General features: G+C 38.4%; 1 protein-coding gene across 2 annotated transcripts in view; it reads right to left on the bottom strand.

The window, feature by feature from the left end:
• The window catches only part of FGD5 (FYVE, RhoGEF and PH domain containing 5), a 1722626-nt gene that overhangs the window by 376817 nt on the left and 1333271 nt on the right, over window positions 1–12538 (bottom strand). The window lies entirely within an intron of this gene.

The following is a 12538-nucleotide window of genomic DNA, read 5'->3' as shown; positions in this document are numbered from 1 at the left end:
TATGTGCTTTGTACATCATTAGGTAAGTTCTATACCTGTTTATAGCAAAAACTAAAACACAGAGTAAAGCTGAGTGAAATGAGAGCAGTAACATGCAAAATACAGAAATTCAGTTTAAGTTCTGATGTACATTTTATTTAATCTGTTACCAAAATACCTAAGAAATAGACGTACCTTAAGAAACCATACAGGTCAATCATAACTGCTGCTGATATATACTACCGAGTTACTTCTGCATGGACAATTCAGCCCTTTTGAATCTTCACTTACTAACATAGAGTACCATAAGGCATCTGACTTAGTGATAACATGACATATGTTAATCACTTAGTACTTTGTTGATCTTCACTGAAAAGACTCACTCAGTTATCCAAGAAAAAGAAAAGGATGCTGACAGTCTGCTCTTCAAAGAGCTATTTATTCAGTGATGGGTTATTGTAATAGTGTGAGGTACTATATGTGAGTGAGGGTGATATGGTAGTAGTTCTATTTTACACAATTTCCTGTTGACACTTTCTAGAAGAAGTCATTTCTTCCTTAGCTTTCCTTGCTGAGCTACATAACTCTTTGTTTCTTATTATTCTATTTCTATGAATATGTATATCTTCACTAACAATCCTAATCACAGTGAAAAACAATGAAGCAAAAGTAACTCCCTAAACAAGAATCCTAATCACATGTCAGTATACTAAAGTGAACTCCAACATGTTCCAAAACTGAGTCACTACATTCCAGCTAACTGACATTATCTAGAATACTGACAGCTCCAACATGTTCCAGAACTAAGAGTCTCTACATTCCAGCTAAATGACATTATCTAGACTGCTCACAACTCCATGTTCCAGAACTGAGTCTATACATTCCAGCTAATTGACATTATCTAGACTGCTCACAGCTCCATGTTCCAGAACTAAGAGTCTATACATTCCAGCTAAATGACATTATCTAGACTGCTCACAGCTCCAACTTGTTCCAGAACTAAGAGTCTCTACATTCCATTACATTATCTAGACTGCTCTCAACTCCAACATGTTGCAGAACTAAGAGTCTATACATTCGAGCTAAATGACATTATCTAGACTGCTCACATAAAAACAATTGCTTGTTAGTGTTAATGAAGATGACGGAGCCTCAGTGTCAAAAACAAGCAGAGAATGAGGGGACATATTCACTTATGTTCCAACCAGAAAGCAAAGCCAGCAAAATGAGCAGTTGGCATTCCATAATCATCAAGGCCATTACCCATCATCTCCAGTATAATTTCCATGCCCTTTGATATACCAACAGCCTTAGCTGCTATCTCTATAGCTCTACCATTTTAAAAAATCATACCTATGGGAGAAACTGCACCATCCCATTTCTAAATGATTACCTTAAGAGCAACAGGATGGGGAATGAGCAAACAGACAAGAGTAAAGAGAGAACATACTCTGTGGGGATTCTTAACTACAATTCAGAGTATTTGACAATGTAGGTATCACCCACCTTGAAAATGGGATCACCCTACAGACAACATTTGTGATCCTATCCTAATAATCTACCCACACAGGACAAGCAACAATAAATGTAAAAGTTTAGCCAAACCCATTTTCATGGAAAATGACCTTGTTCTATATACCTGATCAAATTCTATGGCCACTATATTATGTGAGGTATGTGAATTAACATCAGGACCTGAAAGCTTTGCAAATTACATGAAGATATTTCAGATTTACTAAAGAAGGCTTCATATTGTAATCATGAACATCAGGGTTTTAATTATTACCTTTGTTAAAAATCAAAAGGTTGAGATATAGTTTAAATCCTGAGTTCCCCCTGACTGAAAAAGCCCCCCCCCCCATTCCCCACACCTCTACATGCAAAGGCTTTATTCCTTCACTCCCTAACTTAAGATAATCAGTTCCAAAGTTATTGTACTTTGTGGAAAGGAGAACTGGAGTAACTCTTCAAAAAGAATGCATCTTCACACTCAGCAGTGGTTACAAAATCATCATTTACAATCACAGTAAATACCACCAATAAATACTAAAACATAGTCCTAAAACACTGGATTTAGACAGACAGAAATGTATAAATATTACTGGCTGAAAAAGTAAAACTGTAGAGTGTTTTACATGCATTTTATCCTATTCAGAGTTGTGGGGCTACATTACTATGTCTTGCATTTGACTTTTTGTCCACTAAATCTCACATGTATTTTTGGGTCTATATCACATCGTCGAACTTGTATAAGTTCAAACAATGTAATATAGAACGCAAAAGTCCGAAACCGCACAATAACGAACACACAGAACAGCGATTTTTTCCCAGGGAAAAAAATTGCTGTTCCCTAACAAAAAAAAAAAAAATAAAAAATAAAAAAAAAATAAATCTTAAACTAAAACTAAAGTAAGGGGCTTTGCCCCCCACACCCCCAAACGTGGGGGAATGTGCCTCTCACACCCCCCTACTTAAATATACCAACTCTGAGATCACAGTGGAGGAAATAGCAAAGCCCCAAAAACAGCCCACCGATTTTTTTCCCTGGGAAAAAAATTGATGTGCTGTGGCTTCGCTATTTTTGCATTTCGGACTTTTGGGTTCAATATTACATCATTCGAACTTATACAAATTCGACGATGTGATACAGACCCGTATTTTTTACTTTTTATTTTGTTCAATGTTGCAAGGGTATAATTTCCTATCCAATGCAGGACACTGTTTTTCTTCTATAACTTTTCTATGTGTTAACTCTATGCAAGCAATAATGCCCTCTAAATTGTTTCTTTACACGTAGATCTATGATCTTGCAAATATATATATATATATATATATATATATATATATATATATATATATATATTGTGTATGTGTGTGTGTGTGTGTGTGTGTGTGTGTGTGTGTGTGCTTTATAACACGCAAAGATACATATTTTCTAGCTGCGTTCTCTGATGTTCTGGCTGTGTGTTTAATATGAGTTTCTGGCAAGATGTTTATGTCTGTGTGTTTAACACGGAAGAAGAATAAAAGATAACCAATACAATAAAATTAAACAATAATGCATGCAGCTTTTATTTACACTTGTTTGGGCATAGCAGCTTGTGCTACACAATCGAGACCTGCCATGGACCATATCTTGTAATATTTGTTACCTTTGGGATAATGTATTAATACATTTCTGGGGTGGCGGAGTGACAGCCTCTGCTACTTGTTCTGATCAGAATGTGTTGTGGTGTTATAAACACATAGTGTTGTACAAGCAGCATATGTACAGCTCTCTCCATAACCTCAGTGTAATATACATTTACATGCAGCGTCTAATGCTAAGCCTTTCAACTCCTTATAATGAAAGAAGCCTTCCTATCTCTTGTAATAAAAGGATACATGCTCATTATCTAATGGCACTTCATCTATCACCAAATCATTAGAACAAAAATTAGGGTAGCCATTGTCTAGAATTACTCTCCTTTCCTTTCTCCCACCACCTGATCCATCTGAGATCCCAGCATTCCATACAATAATGCATGTTTTATGGTCATTACTTAGCAGTCCCCCCTTCCATATAAAATTAGATGTTTCTTGTTCAAGTGTAAGTTCGTCACTTCCAACCTCCTGAATGCAGTTGCATTGTTTGATATCCAGGATCACTCACCTCTGACTTCCATTTCCTTCAGTAGCATTTTGTGACATGCCAGATTAATTCATAGACATGCTGCTTATGCAAGTTATTTTCATCCAGTTTGGTTCTCGTGGCTTGAGCTGCAGTATGTGTGTGACATAAAAAAATGTATTTGTATATGTGTAGGTAAAAGCTTAGTAGATGCAGAAAAAATATAGTCATGCTAGTATAGAGGGAATATAACAAAAGTGCCCATAGATGAACCTTCTCTGATTATAGCACTAGCAAAGATTGTATTTATTTATTCTTTGTTGATCAGATTTGTCCCATTAAGCCAGTGGCCTCTTTTAAGGGGATACTCAAGATGGAATTGACTGATGCCACCAAATCGGCATGGGTATTTGCCAGTGATAAGTGGGTTATGGACCAGACCTACTCTAACTTATGGCAGGGACCCATACTTATGGTGGGAGGAGTGTATGTGCCTCTATTGGCCAATTAGTGCCCGCCATAAAGTCCAGTAGCCTGGGTCAATAAGCTACTGGCTGGCTAGTTACTTGGGATAGCTCTGTTGAATGAAAGGTGGATATAAAACCAATGAACCTGCCAGACATGAACTAAGAATTGCTACCCTCAGTCTAGGTTTACGGACAGGATGGAGCTTGAAAGTGGATGACATGATGGTATGGAGGAGACTAGACACCCTGTGTATCCAGGAGACAAGATGGAAGGGCAGTGCAGCAAAGCTAGTTAGCTTGGGATCCAGAGTCTACTAGTCAATAAGATGACAAGCTAGAAATGGTGAGGGAATTGCAGTGAGGGAAAGGCTTCAGAAAACAGTGAAGGATGTCATCAGAATTAGTGACAGACTCATGGCAATCAGACTCCAGTATAATGACAGAACACTATTAATATTCTCAGCCTATTCCTCAGATCAGGGTTGTGATAGTGAGGAAAAGAGTGCATTCAGACAGCAGTTGCAGGACCTACTAGATAAAGCAGGACAACATGAATTGGTGTTGATAATGGGTGAACTGAATGCACATATTGGGACAGAGTGAACAGGATATGTGGACTGCCTGGGTCCACAAGGGTGGGGATACAGAAATAATGAAGTGGAGGCCATTCTAGACTTCTGTCTGGCAAATGGCTTGATGATAACCAAAACATGGTTCAGCAAGACAGACAGTCACAAAATCACATACAAGAGTGGCCAACATATAACTCAGGCAGATTTTCTTCTAGTAAGGAAAGGGTAGTGGGGTAAAATCAAAAGTCATCCCTGAAACAATTGGTCCACAGTATAAACTTCTGGTTGCCACAATCAGCTGCAAGCAGTGGTCAGGGAAGGCTCTGCCAACAGAGACTAGGCTGAAGACCTGGAAGTTGACTGAAGGTGAAGCACAACAGTTCGAGGAATTATTCAGGGCTCTTGCACCTCACAAAGAAGAAGAGAAAGTAGGAGGAGTTGAAGAAAAATGGCAATGCCTTAGGACAGGTTGTGTGAGAACTACAGAACAGATATGCAGCTGAGCCAGGTATGGAAATAAAGTACATAAGGAATGCTGGTGGTGGAATGCAGAAGCCCAGGAAGTCATCAAACGAAAGAAGGCATGCAGGAAAATGTGGAAGATAGAAAAGATGGACCAGGCTAAGAATGAATACTCATTGGCTAACAAAGAGGTCAATAGAGGAGTTGTGGTAGCAAAGAACAAGACATCAGAGACACTCTACCAGCTTCCAGAAAGTGATCTATAGATGGTGCAAAGAAACTATCATGTTGCAAGGCAAAGACAAAGGAATATATGAAATACCGGTAAATTAAGCAGATGGGGTCTTGGTTTAATGTTTCATCTGAAGGACATCATCCCCTAATGCTACAGGAGTGTTAGCAATTTGAAAATTCATCCAATCACCTAGAGGGGGAATAGAACTCATAGCCTTCTTATCTTCCACTAATAAAGGCAATTGTGCTACTTGTTGAGCCACTGACACTAGAAGTTATGAAGCAGTGGGACTAACCTGGACGACAAATGACAACTAAAATAAACGTGAAAACCAGGGACAGTTTAATTGTGATCTTTGAAGCTCTCTCAGACTTTATTCCTGTTCTGAATGTATAGATTTGTAACTACATACACATATTCTGAATTTAAGAGAAACTAAAAAGCTGAAAGTGGTCTTTGGGAAGATAACAAGTACAAACTGGTTGCTTAGTGCCTCCTGTACCTGTGGTACAGAGATTAGCAGCTGGAACACTTGATGGTGCAAGCAGGGGAGGATGGGCTAGCCCACTGTGGGGAGAGGGTAGGGTGGAATGAGATGTATGTCTTATTAATGTAACCTCAGAGGAGGAGGAGTGAGGCAGAGTAGGTGTTGTGAGAGTAGGCTTTCAGTCCACCAAGATACAGTGTGGTGGTAGCTCTCCTTATTAAATGAGTGGTAGCAAGAACATTCCATCACATGGGGGAAGTGCTGTAGATCCCTGTGGGGATATAAGTAGCTCACCCACAAAGGTTAGCCCAATCCAAAATAATAAAAAATAGCTTCTTACTAGGATGCCAGCAACAGAGCAAACTCCTTGCTGTGTGCTGGGATGATGGCTTATCCACATAGCTCTTGCCCTAACATCTGAAGAGAAAGAGGTCCTCCCTACTAGGAAATGAATGGGCCAAGATGCTCTGGGGGGACCTAATGGTCCCTTATTGCAAAGGGGGAAAAGATCTTCCCTGAGGATATAAGGATAGCTGAATTATTGTGATTCTTTACATATTGGTTGACTAGATTCATGGGTGCTACAAAGTTGAATACTGTTCAAAGATTTTGGTAAGAAGGTGTATTGAAATGGTTACCATGATGTACACTGACCCACCACATGGGGTCTAGAGAGAAAGCTTCTTATAAGAGATCTGACTGGTAATCTGTTAAGCTAAATGTACCTACCCTTCCATAATGTATTGTCATGAAAGGGTTTTCCTTAGAACCTGAAGAATGTTGGCTGTTTTATCCAATGGCCAGTATTCATAGTCATTTGCACAAATGTGGTAGGTGTATCCCTGATGATTTTGAGTGGCCATAGCTAAGAGTGATTTATAAAGGCCATTTATGCTAATGCGCATTACTTTAAGAATAATGAGATGTAAATAAGAAATTGTATAAAGAGGTAAATGCTAATGAAGTGTTCTTGAGATTCATAGTCCAATATCCACCCAGTACATACATCCATTGTTAAAAGCAGTGCTTTGCCTCTAATTTCTCCTTTGCAATCCATGAACTTGCCCCTAGTGACCCTTCAGTAGTTTAACCATGCATGTATAAGCACTATATGACAGCAATTTCCCCACTGATCCCCTCACTCATTTAACCATGTATGGACAAGCACTTAAATGACAATTTCTCCACTGATACCTTCAGTAATTTAACCATGTATGCACAAGCACTGAAAAATTATACCATTTCTGCATCGATTCCTTCAGTAGTTTAACCATGTATGCATAAGCACTTAAATGAAATTTCTCCACTGATCCCTTCAATAGTTTAATCATGTACGTACAAGCACTATATGACAGCAGTTTCTCCACCGATCCCTTCAGTAGTTTAATCATGTATGCACAAGCACTAAAATTTCACCATTTTCCCATTGATCACTTCAGTAATTTGTCCAGTTGTACTTAAGCACTTCACTGACACTCTTATGAATAGTTTCCCCCAGTGATCCCTTCAGTAGTTTGTCCATGCATTCTTAAACTTTTCACTGACACCAAAGTGAACAATTTCTCCCAGTCATCCCTTCAGTAGTTTGACCATGTATACACAAGCACACCAGTGACACCAGATTAATCTTTTCCGCCAACAATCCCTTCAGTAGTTTGTCCATGTATGCACAAGCTCCGAAATGACACCAAAATGAATAATACCACCCTAGTGGTCCTTTCAGTAGTTTGTTCATGTGTGCACAAGCACTCCACTGACACTTAATTGAGTAATTTCCCCAGTGATCCCTTTAATATTTGACCATGTATGCACAAGCACTAAAACATGATAAAACAAACATTTCTTGAAGTAAAGTGAGTAATTGTACCTCTTTTTAAAAGTATGGCAGTACATATTCATTTCTTCCATTCCACTGAGCTAATTAATTTGCAGCCTAACTCCCATATTCTCCTGGTAAATTGGTGCTAACCAGCATAAGTTCAGGGTACTTTTACACTTTTGGTATGCAAATGAGGCTATTTTATGTTTATCTCTGTGACTGCAGTGATACACAAATGTGTAATACTGCTTGGTGCAGCGGTTAGCGTTGCCGCCTCACAGCAAGAGGTTCTCCGGTTCGATTCTCAGCTGGGTTGCCTTCTGTGCGGAGTCTGCATGTCCTCCCTGTGGTCGTGTGGGTTTCCTCCGGGTGCTCCGGTTTCCTCCTACATCCCAAAGACATGCTGTAGGTGGATTGGACACTCTAAATTGGCCCTAGGCATGAGTGTGTGCATGTGTGTGCCTTCTGTGGAAGGTTGGGCACCGGGCTGGCAACTCGACACTGTAAAACTCCACTGCCAATCATGAGCAGACAGGTGATCCGCTGTGGCAACCCCTAACTGGGAAAAGCCGAAAGAAGAAGACATGTAATAGTTCAGCCCCAAATGCTTATGCCTTGACCACACTACTGTTTTGCCAGAGGCACATGTGTTTACTAAAATACCTCTGCATTTCAGTAGTCAGCCTGATTTATTTGCAAAGGGAAGTAATGCCTGTCTTTGTAGATTACTGCTATGAACATACGGAGCTGGGGGACTATGAATATTGGCCGAAGTCTCAGCTCAAAAGTAATCTAGTATTTATGACTAAATGTACTGTCTACATTCCTGCATTTTTCAAATTCAAAACTCATTCACTAAATCCTTTGAAGCTTGGCTGTTGTTCTGGACACAGTTACTGTTCAAACAAAAGCTTGTCTTCAGATACATGGGTTTCAAACTACATTTCTGCGTCCCCTGTTCAGACTGGAGTGAATTAATAGGAAAAGCATACAGAACAAGTGGATTTAATGTTCAGACTGGCAAGCTTTGTGACTTTTGGAGTTTTTCTCTGATATGTAAACTACCATATAAGTGTTGCAGAAATCAGTCCTAAAGGCCGAATGAAAGAAAATGCCTAAATAGCCTCAGTTGACATGACTATATACTAGCTTGCTTCACTAGTAACTTCTACTGTTGGAACTGTATCTGTTTTATTAATAAATTGTTTAATTTTAAACTCATCACCACTAAGTACAGTATAAGTTTCAAACAAATAACTGTATCTACATCCAGGAATTAAGTCATGTGCTGTCTCAACATAAGACATAAGGGGAAGCCCATTTTCTGTCCTCAGAGTACCATCTTAAAATAATGATATTATAACACACTCAGGATATGAACATAGTCATTAAACTTCAAATATAAAATTGAAGTTCAGTTTTAGTTAGTTTCAGGAATGCTTCTGCATTGTTTGCCTTACATTTCATTGACATTTATAGTTTACTCGTCTCTTTACTATGTCTGGGCCAGAGGTTATTCTGCATCAGCAGTAATCTTATTTGTTATATACAAGATGGTTGCAGCACCATCACTAATATATCATCCCTTTTGCCAAGCATACACTGACCTCTTTTATAATACTGTGTTTCAGTCTCAGTAATAACCTTGCATGATCTCTATTCCAGGCATGTGGAGGTTTTAGCTCTTTGCTGTTTCACTGATAAGCTGCTGTGTTTCCCTAATCCCCCTCTTTCATAAGATGCAAAACAAACTTGCACAACCTAGATTCCTCAAAATGTTTTCTCCTTGAAATATTGTTGAAAACAGTAATATGGGTAAAATTGCTTCTTGTCTGCCAGCTGATGTTTCAGGAGAACCTATTACAACAAAAATCAGATCTATGCCCTCCCAGCTCCACTTTAAATTATACATTCTGGGTCATCTTTTCAGTACACAGGACATTCTACAGCCTCAGACAGCATCTAGCTTTTCAACTTGTGCATATGTATCTTTGTGTTAACAGTGATTATCCTTTATGTTGGCACACCTCTTTAATTTTTCAAAAGGAAAATTAGCTTATATTTTCTATGTTACTTTAAGCACTTTTTCATGGTATCTGAAAATGCTTAAGTTGCTTGTGAACATATATTATGCATACCGTTATGGCCATACTTTTCACTGCTTACTATTATTATTATATTATTATTATTATTATTATTATTTTTACAGATGTTTCTCATGCATTTTCCCTCTATTTGCTGTATTAATAATTAAATCAGGCAATAAAGAAATATTCATGAAATCTGCTTTTTATCCATTTTTTATCCCAAATGTTTTTACAGATATTTTTCATGCAACAGCCTTTTATTTACTGTATGAAAAATTATGTTAGGCAATAAAAATATTCAATACATCTGTGCCCCATACTTATAAAATGTACTGTAGATGCCATTTATAAAGCATTTTGTATATTAGCATACTATGCTATGTTTACATGGTTTGTACATTGCACCATTGCAGCACTATTCATTTGGTACAACTGTCAGGGAAATCCTTTGTAACACATGGAGTACTGTGAAAATGAGTCAAAAATAACATGGTTATAGCCAGGTTCATACATAAGAACCTACTGATAGAGTGAAAGAGTATAACATGTAGGGTGTCACTAAAGCAACAACCACATAAACCTCTAATATGCCAATTCTTAAACTATAAAGACAAAGAAATGGTGCTGAGCAAAGCACAATTAAATTCACCTTTATTAATGAAAGGCTACCCCATACACTTACTACAGAATTAAAGGTTGACTTTAACTGCAGGAAAGATGAAATCGTGAGAATTCAGAATAAATGGTACAAGTTGCTGGGTACAAGTTGCTGCTTATAGTTTCCTGCTTTATTATATGTGGTAAAAAGGCTCAAATATCTTTGCATTTGGGACACCTAAAAAGGCATCAACAATGCTGATGAGTCAACAACTGGACAATTGGTGGGCAGTAGAGAGAGTAAAAGAACCCCCCCCTCCCACCAGCTCCTGCACCAAATTGTACAGAAACTTTTTTTCTGCAAAATCAGTAATGGGAATTAAACTAAAATGTTAAAAGGTGGCACTGAAGGGATACCTAAATCATAGGTACATCAGTGATAAACAAAAGAGATGAGTGACAAGTTTACTGAAATAAGCTCATGTCATTGCCCAACAAAGCTGCGAAGCCAGCATATGGGTCTTGATGAAAACTAGCAGGAAGAATTGTCTACAAACTAAACCAAATTAACAGAGCAGGATGTAAAAGGTAGAGACAGTATGGTCTCTAGCATGATTGAGTCTGTGATGCCCCACCACTAGCCAATAATCAAGGAGCCTCAGTCCTCCCCACTAGAACCAGTGGGAGACATACATTGCGAGGATGACAGGTACATGCACATTATTTCCAGATGCAGCTCTCTGCATCAAGTGCAATTTCCCTTAAGAGCACACAGAAACCATAGTCAGTCCAGGGCTGGTTTCTCCCTCTTTCTCCAGATCCCCAATAAGACTCCTCACTGGCACAGCTATAGAGTTGAGATCTCAGCTGAGTGGCCAAGCCAAGACCTCCAGAACCCTCTCTGTCCAAACAGTGCTTTGTGTCCATGCCCAAGTAATTGGCACACACACACTCTTATGAGGTTTGACTTACACACACACACACACACACACACACACACACACACACACACACACACACCTGAGAAAGGCTGGCACAGGTTTATTAGCTATGCCCCCTTCTACCCAGACTATAAGGTAGTTATTACTGCCACCAGCCAACTTATCAGCTGCTTTAAGGCCTTAACAAAGGGTGTCCAATCTTACTTTGTAATCTTACTGTTAATACAAATGGTAGTTTGACCAAGAGCAAGGCTATTAGGAATGGCCTACACAGTGTCATCAAATAAATATGCAAGTACTCTCAGAACTTAAATATATCTCACAAAGATCAGACACAATGAAAGGTTTAAAATATATTTAATAATAAATAATAAAAGAACAAGACCATACTATATATATATATATATATATATATATATTTTTTATATATATGGGATCTGGACACATGCTCGACTAGCATATGTCCGAATCACAAAACACCGAACACACATACACCAAAGCGCTTAACATCGACAAGCGCTTCCGTGTATGTGTGCCTGTCGGACTGCAGTGCGAGTAAGGGAAAATTCCCTTTTCCCCACTGTAGTGCAATCTCGGAGTGAGAATATTAAAGTAGGGTGTGTGTGGGGGGTGCAGGGGGGTGAAGCCCCCCTGCAGAAACATAGATTTTTTTTGAACTACTCATACATGGAAGCACTTTTCGATGTTAAGCGCTTTCACGTATGTGTGTTTGGAGTTTATATATATATATATATATATATATATATATATATATATATTTATATATATATATATATATATATATATATATATATATATACATACACATATATACACACACACACACACACACACACACACATACACACACACACACACACACACACACACACACACACACACACACACACAGTAACATAAGAGTTCAGAATCACAGGAAATATTTAAAACAACATTGCAGGACAGTCTCAAATAAATAAAGAAAAACATCTAAATTAAGCTTTGCTGTAGTCCTGACTATATCTAAGAGAATTACTATACCCTAGTACATATACTTAATTAGAGCAGCAAGGCCGATGTGTGGTGAATGGATCTTGTCGGGTCCAAGACAGAATACAGAATGCAGAGTCTCTCTTAGAGAGTTCTTAAATTAATATCTCAAATATTACTGCTGGGATAGCTTGCAGAATGATATTATTTCTTGTCATCTGATTCTATCCCCGGTAAAACCCCCATTGCTGGAATCTGCCAGTATTTAGCATCTACCTGTGAAAATACATAC

This window comes from Protopterus annectens, chromosome 7.part1, assembly GCF_019279795.1.
Source record: "Protopterus annectens isolate FY-2018-M chromosome 7.part1, PAN1.0, whole genome shotgun sequence".
NCBI lineage: Eukaryota > Metazoa > Chordata > Ceratodontiformes > Protopteridae > Protopterus > Protopterus annectens.
Note: the sequence above shows the minus strand (reverse complement) of the source record. Positions and strands in the feature narration are given on the sequence as shown.